This window comes from Solanum lycopersicum, chromosome 4, assembly GCF_036512215.1.
Source record: "Solanum lycopersicum chromosome 4, SLM_r2.1".
NCBI classification, from domain to species: Eukaryota; Viridiplantae; Streptophyta; class Magnoliopsida; order Solanales; family Solanaceae; genus Solanum; species Solanum lycopersicum.
The window spans coordinates 42,186,061-42,194,197 of NC_090803.1; the positions used below are offsets into that span (position 1 = coordinate 42,186,061).

Here is an 8,137-nt window from a genome sequence, read left to right on the forward strand (position 1 = left end):
GGAAAGGAAGGAGAATAAGGGAAGGTGCCAAGTAGATGATTGCACATTACTAAGGCAAGGAATAAGACGTCTGAGAAGGGATGCCGAAAAAAAGCTTCAATTTAATCTGGTGCAAAGTCACTCGTACTAGGGCCTTCGAGTTGGAATTTCAAACTATAAACAAGGGTAGCGATGTCACCTCCATTCTCGATTTCTATTGCGACAGAGGAAAGTATCATAATAGAGTCAAAATCACGATTAGAGTTAGTCCGTATAAAAGGAAGAATCCATTTCCCTTCTTACTGATCTTATTTGCCTTACAGCGGTCCTAAGAGCAAGGAAGTCTCAACTCCCCAATCCCCCAAGGTGAGGGGTGAACCTTCTGTCTGATTCAATCTCATCTATTGGTGCTTTTGAATCAGCTGAAAGAGTATTGTGCTGTCACTTAGGAGAAGTATAGGGAAGTATGCCTGAGTCTTCTATAATAAGTAGTTGTGACTCGATCTAGCTAGGACAAAGCCATCCTAAAGAGACTTTCTTCAGTTCTAGGTTTCCTCAAAGTGGTATCAGGGTATGAGAACGCCTTTCTCCTATATATAATCAAGTCTTTGGTTTAGATCAATCAATCCTCAATCCGGGTGCAATGACTAGAATGAAAGGCTTTCTATTGTCTCCTCATGAATCCAACTATTAGGTTCGTGGGTTTGTGTGTTCATAGAACAGAAGGCCTCGCCTAAGGAGTGACAGATTTGAATGGTGTCTCGCTCATAGAGGAAAAGTACGCGCGCTAGCGCGCTACGACTTACTTAGTTGATCGGATCAGATAGCCCTTCCTTCGGTCAAGAAACCAAACCCTGCACATCCAATTCCATTTCGATCAACAACTTGGAGGTATTGTTGAGTGGCTTAAGGAATTGGTTTGCTAAATCAACATACAAGAAAATTGTATCATGGGTTCAAACCCCATTTCCTCCGGTATGGAAATGAAACGGGCGGGAGAACTAACTTGAGTGAAATGACCTCTTGGTGGAGTCCAGTCCCCCAGAGGACAGAATAGCACTTCTTAGTAACTAGGAGCGTAGAGCACGTTGCACCTTATTTTTATGGCCTATCTTCTTTCTATAAGTAAGCTCCCTCCAGCAGTCCCTAGACGGATGTCGGTTCTTAAGAATGTCGGGGGATTAGGCAGAAGTTTAAAGAGCTTCTCGAAAGCTTGAAGAACAAGCAAAAAAAGCCTATACATTCTATTTTCATAGTTTAGAAAAGGGATTTTCCCTTACTATTCAAGTGGTAAGGTAGGGCGCTCTTCTATTAAGAAAACAGACTTTAGGAAAGGTGTTCAGGTAGCTCAGCTGGTTAGAGCAAAGGATTGAAAATCCTTGTGTCAGTGGTTCGAATCCACTTCTAAACAGGCGAAAGGTCAAAACCATAGCCGGGAATGAGCCGGATTGAGAAATGAAAGTGAAAGAGTAAGCCAAAAAGTATTAGCGCTCTTGCACTATACGGACGACTTTTTGGAGGTAGGGTTGGGGTGCTTGAGGCAGATCGAATAAAAAGTGGTTGATTACTCGGATTGGTTCTCGCATCCATCCAAAATGATGGTCAAGTTCGGTTTGAGTGTTCATCGATCGGGTGGATCTATATGCTTTGGAGTGGTGAGAAGAGGTGTAGCACAGTCTCGTCAGCGCATCTGTTTTGGGTACAGAGGGCAATAGGTTCGAATCCTATCTTGATGCGATGTGGCAAAAAAGAAGATACTCTTTCAATGAATATGTTGGCATTCAGATTTCAAACTGGTCGTCTACATTAAGGAATGATTATGATAAGCGTGATCACAAAAAAGTTTATGGTCACAAAAAAGGCTAGGATGAGACCTTGAAAGCTGTAGAATTTCAAGTTTGAAGCATAGTGAGAGTGACATAGATCTCCTTTTTTAAAATAGGGAAAGCAAATCCTAATCATCATGTAAGACGGGATCAATAGAATACGGAACTACCTAAAAAAATGAAACTGTATCAACAAGAGCAATCGCAACTTATTCATCGAGAAGCCACTTGCGGCACACTAACTAGAAATCATCTACGAGAAGGTCTTCTCGCACAGGCATACTAATACTCAATTCTTTGGTAATTCGTCATTGAATACAACCTAGGAAGAGTTCATGTGGTGCGTGTAGAAAAGAATATTATATTTTATTGTTAGTGTAGAGACTTTTTCTGTAGTTATTATATAATGTCATTTTCTTAATATCTATCTTTGATTTGATAGATGTCGAACACATATTTTTTATTATGTTGAACGTGTATTCTTTTTTTAGGTATTGTGTTGAACATATAAGTATTAAGTAATTAAATCAATGTGTTCTTCAATATTAACTATGTAATTTTATATCAAATTTTCAATTGGATGTGAAAAATATTAATTAATATATATTAAGTAGTTTATTTTGAGAAATAATGGAAAAAATAAAAACTATAAATAAGATGTAATAATTTGATTGAAATTTGTGACAGGAAATTTTATTAATAAAAAGTACTTTAATCAACGATATGAATTCTTATCGCTACAATTAGTTATAACACTCCTAATTTGTTGTTTTACTTGAATATTCTAACGGCCAATTGACCATCAATGAAGGGAAACTTCTTCATTGTAACCAAATGTAACGAATGAATTAATTGTGGTCGTTAAATAATATTTAACAACCGGTCGAACAACTCCGATAGTTAAACTTTAACGACGGAGCTTTTGACGATCGGTGACGACCAACTTTTTACCGGTCGTTATAGACCTTTAACGCCCAGATTTAGACTTATAGTTACGGGATTTTCTTTCGCGAAAGGTAATTTTTCTTGTAGTTAGTTGTTATATGAATCGATCATGGTTAATTCTCCATATCTACTGCCTATAATGCAATGTGAGTATGAATTATATGCAACGAATACAATGTGGATCACTTCATGATAGTTTGAATAAGATTTACCAATGTAAACTTACTTTCTATGAATTCCTAATATGAAGCATGCTTATAGTGATTTCGAGTTTATTGGCAGTTGTAGTAGTATCTCGTTAAAGTTATGATTTTCTTTGGCTACTTCTCTACATGTGCATTATTGATGAATCTTTATTGATAAACAAGACTAGGGAAATTGATTTATTTGATATGTCTATCTATTCTCTAAAACAATGGTAATCTTTTGCACTAGTTGTATATTGATCTTGCAATGATTTGTACATGGTTTCTCTCATGTTTAAAGTACAATTAGTTACTGCCCAGTACATGTATATAATTGATGAAAGTGTATAGTTATTAATGTTGGTCAAGAGGGTTGATGAATTTGTAAGGTCTTCTCTTTCTCCCTACTTTTCTTTATAATGTTAATGAAGTCTTGTACGACATTGTATGTTATGGTCCACTTATAGTGGAGATGTTTACTTTATTGTCATTATATATGTTTTGACCATAGCCTTGTAGGAAAATTGATGAACATGTGAATGTGTGCTTATGATGATGCCATGTGAATCTTATGTCTACTTTCCTATTCTAGTTGTGATTTTGGTGGTATGGTTAGTGCAAAAGTATGTGTATATTTTTGTTAGGGTAAAATGTACTTGCTGACCATGATGAGGTCTTATAATGCTATATGTGATGAAAAGGTAAGATGGGTACATAAAGACTAAAGCTTACTATAAGAATGTTGTAAGTCTTAAATAAATAAGTCTTTTGTTATGATAACTATTATATGATGTTGTGTGATGTATCATTCACTAGGATGAGTTGATAGATGTACTAGCATAGACAAGGATATGAAACTTTGACTATGCATTGTACATGTTCACCGTGATGGGATAGTTTCTAGGTTGGTCTTCTAAGGACATGCATAGGATTATATGAACAAGTTATAAACATGACTTATATGCTATGATGTTAAGTATATGATACGATGAAGTATGAATATGCATAGTTTCTTGGAGTGTTGATATGAAAGTATTGCTTATATAGGTACACCTATAGACTTATACATTGATACATGAACATGATCTAGTAAATAGAAGAGACTTGAAGGGTGTACTCAAGAGTACCCTAAACTATATAGGTGCTTACATATGTTATGTCCATGTGAAAGGTTTTCTCACATGATATAGGTTGATGAAAGGAATTCTCATACATGACCTATGAGCTAAGCATATGAAGGGATGACTCTCAAAAAACCTATGTTTTATAAAGAAATGATAAATAAAGACTTTTACAATAAAGGAAACTTAGCTTAGCAACGAGTGAACTTGTAGATGAGGGGGTGGAACCTTCTTAAAGAGGGAAGGTGAAAGGGTCCACTACGGTCCTCACAAGGTGGATAGCCTCATGACCCAACAAAGGGTGTAGAGTTTATATTTCCATAACAGACCCAAGAGTCATAAACTATGCTTGCCACATAGGATCTAGTAAGTGATATCACCTAATATGCTAGCATGTGTTATTGTTCTACCTTTGCTAGGTAGGAACACCTTCCATTAGTGTAAGGCTCTACAACACCAAATTCAATGATTAGCACCCAAGGTCTTAGTGTCAGTTAAGGCTATGGTTTCCCTAAAGTAAAATGGACAATGGAAGCAAATGAGTATGATCCTAACAAAGAGGACTTAAGGGAGGTTACTTAGGATAGGTGGAAGTAATGAAACCATCTAGAGAGTGCACAAGTAGCTCCTTAGGAAGTCATAGAAAGTTGAACTTATGTGTATGATTATGAGTATGTCCATATGCATGGATTTGTAGTATTGATCTACTTTTTATGAAGATGTGCATGGTATGACTCTATATAATGTGGTCTGATATTTATATGCACTATGTGGGTCTAAATGACTATGTGATGAAGTTCTTATATTGATATGAATTAAGTTTTCTTAACTTACTTGTTGATGTATGAAATAGAATGTTATGGTTTGTGGTCTCAGAAGGGGTGTACTAAGGATGTGTGGGATTATGAGGATTAACATGTACATTGCAGTAGTAGACTAATATTTGGGTCATGAACAAGGTCTTATAATAATGGATATGAAAAGAAGTAAAAATATATGCAACTTGAAGTAGCTTATTGTAGAGCCAATTTACTCATGACTTAAATGTCTCTTTGATATATTATGCTTATATGATGTTACGTTTTGGATTATGTAGGTTATATGTATGTTTATTTGTGACCTTAAAGTGATACATTGCACAAAGTATCACTACAGGGTTACATGGGAGGTTAATTAATAAAAGAAAGAAATGTTCACTATGAAGAAGGAATAGCTCACTGTAATGTGACATGTAAATGTCATAAGTTCTATATGTGATCTTATGTAATGTTTGGCATTTGAATTTGTTTATACGAAGTATGTGAATGGTGCTAATTCTATTGGATAAAGGTTTTATGAACATTTACTCAAAAAGGCATGATGTATGATTTCAAGAAAATGTCCCTTTTAAATGCATGTTTTTGCATGGTTTTCATACTTAGTGCATTCTCGTACTAATCCCATTAGTTTCTACTTTTTACACAAAGTGTAGGCTATGGATTCTTAGTGGATGACTATATGATTAAGGAGCTTGATAGATGACCCAACCTCAATGAAAGGAATCCTTAAGTTCAAGGATCTCCTACTGATGTCTTAACTGTAAAGTTTGTAAAGTTGTACTTATGTTTATGCCTTAAGGGTTGTGTCCTTAATGTACTGTAATGTTGTTGAGTCTAAGATGGCAAAGAGGCTGAAGGTCTAAATATATATATTATGACTTACGTTTTATATATATATTAAGTAAAGTTTCTAATATATGATGCGCTATGAAAAATTTTGAATTTTCCGCTAAATTTACTATGTCAGTGCTATTAATGATAACTATGCGCTTGTATAAGACCTTCGAGAGGTCAAGTACGCCATGCTACTGTTAGGGAGTGCTCCCCGGATTTGACAGTCCTTTAGTAGTCTTAAGGATCTATTTGGTAATTATTGGGTAGGTTGTATGGGAAATCTCCTTATGTCTTACCTAAGGGAACCTTAGGACAACTTAGGATAGGAATAGTTCATGTGATATTTTGGGTTCACTATAAGTGTGTTCTTATGTTAAGAAAAACAGAAGTTTCACCTTTTGTATTAAACGATGATCATGTGATGTCTTCTAACATAATTCATAAAGGGTTTTATCAAATTAGCATGACTTGTATGTTTCTTCAAATTTGTCCCTTTTTTCATGATTTTGCATAATGTCATTCTTAGTACATTGTTTGTACTAACCCTATACTTTTCTGTACTTTATAAGTACAGGTCGGAGCCGAGTTGAAGGGTAGAAGGCAAGCTTGGAAATCGGCTGTCTCAAGACTAAGTATGTCCTCATAATTTCGAGGGCATAGTAGATGTTTCTTTAGTTTCTTTTTAAGACTTATTATGTATTTATTTCAATGTAAAGGGCCGTGTCCCTAAGATATTTACGTCGTGTCTTTAAGTTGGCTTGTGACAATGAGACTATCCTTTGGCATTTATAAAATATGTTTTTCCTTATTATGTATCATGAAAAGTTTGAAATTTCACACTACTTTTCATGTCATATGTAATGAATCATAGCTAAGAGGCTTGTGGAAAAACTTCAAAAGTTCAAGTCCACCTTGTTTCAACCTAAGGGTTGCCCTAACTTATAGGGTGTACTTGCGGGTCGTAACACTAGTAAAATTTTCATACAACATGACCACATTGCCTTCTTTGAAAGAAGATCGCAAAAATAGTCAATTTTTTATCTAATAGCTAGATTACTATGTCAAATTAGCCGATTTTGTGTTTTTATTTTTATAGTCATTTTATATAATTATTTAAGAGACTTTTTTTTATGAATAGACCATATTTACATTTTTTTAATTCTTACCTATTTTTTTTGCAAAAATGAGAATGTTTAATTTTTTAAAAAAATGACCAGATTTAATTGTTTTTACAAAATGACAAGATTTACATTTTTGCATAAATTACCTGATTTCTTTAAAAAAAATTACCAGTTTTACAATCTTCGCAAAAAAAATTCTTATTTCTTATTATTATTTTTTTATAAAAAAAGGTGACCAGAAACCAAAAATAAATTTGTGATTGTTATATTATAATTTTTCGGCAAAACATGAATCTAGTTACTATTAATATGGTAAATTTTAAACTAAACACCAATTAGAAATATATAAGTACATAATAATAAACATAATCATATGAGAATCACCATAGACTAAACTAAGTAAAAAGAATCCAAGTTAAATGACATAATAATAAATATAATCATATAGAAATCATAATAGATTTAACTAAATAAAACTAATTTAACACAAACAACTTTATAAAAAAAACACAATATAAATTTAAGATTACATGTGAAACGTAAAAGAAATACCTAAAATTGATGACAAGTAAAATGTGGAAGCAAACATATTTGAATTCCAAAAATCACCAAAGATTTTTTTTAAAAAAAAATATAAGAAAAAGAATTTTCTTATGTTTTTCTCTATTGTAATTTTGTTCTTCTTTTTTTTTTCTATATATTTTTTTGTGTCCTCTCAAATGGAAGAGGAAGAGGTTTAAATAGGTGTTGATCATTAAATCTCCAATTCTTCTTGAAAACTTAAGAGTCAATGCATGCAATGAACTCTTTGTTTTCTCAAAGTGTCATCCAAGAAGACCAATGAAATATTCCCTATTTTAAAAAATAATAATTTAATTTAAAGACTCTTTTTCCCTTTTAAATGACTCATTTATTTTATTCATTAATTGAATAATAGTTATATGGATCATCAGAAAATTTAAAAGAGACTCAAATGACATTTTAGATGGCCCATTTCTTTAATTAAAAAATTAGCAACCTAGTCAAAAAAATAAAATAATTAGTAAAAACCTTCACACTTTAAAAATATTAATAAAAATGTAAAAATGTCATTATTCTTAAAAACACTATATGTCTCAATTTAATTCCTATTTTACCTCACATTTATTACACTTTTTCCAATTATTTATCTCTCATATTAATAAAAGAAAAATACTTTCTCTCTCTCAAATTTTACACTTTCAATTATCCGTCATTTTAAAATCCCTACTTTTACTCTTTCAACAATTTTTTTTCCAGAAATTGGAAAAAAACTCATTCTCTCTCTAA

At 33.0% G+C, this 8,137-nt stretch overlaps 1 non-coding gene across 1 annotated transcript; it reads left to right on the top strand.

Moving 5' to 3' along the window:
* Positions 1–1,316: 1,316 nt before the first annotated feature.
* Positions 1,317–1,390, top strand: TRNAF-GAA (transfer RNA phenylalanine (anticodon GAA)). The gene has a single exon. It is a non-coding gene; the product is annotated as a tRNA-Phe (tRNA).
* The last annotated feature ends 6,747 nt before the right edge of the window (positions 1,391–8,137 follow it).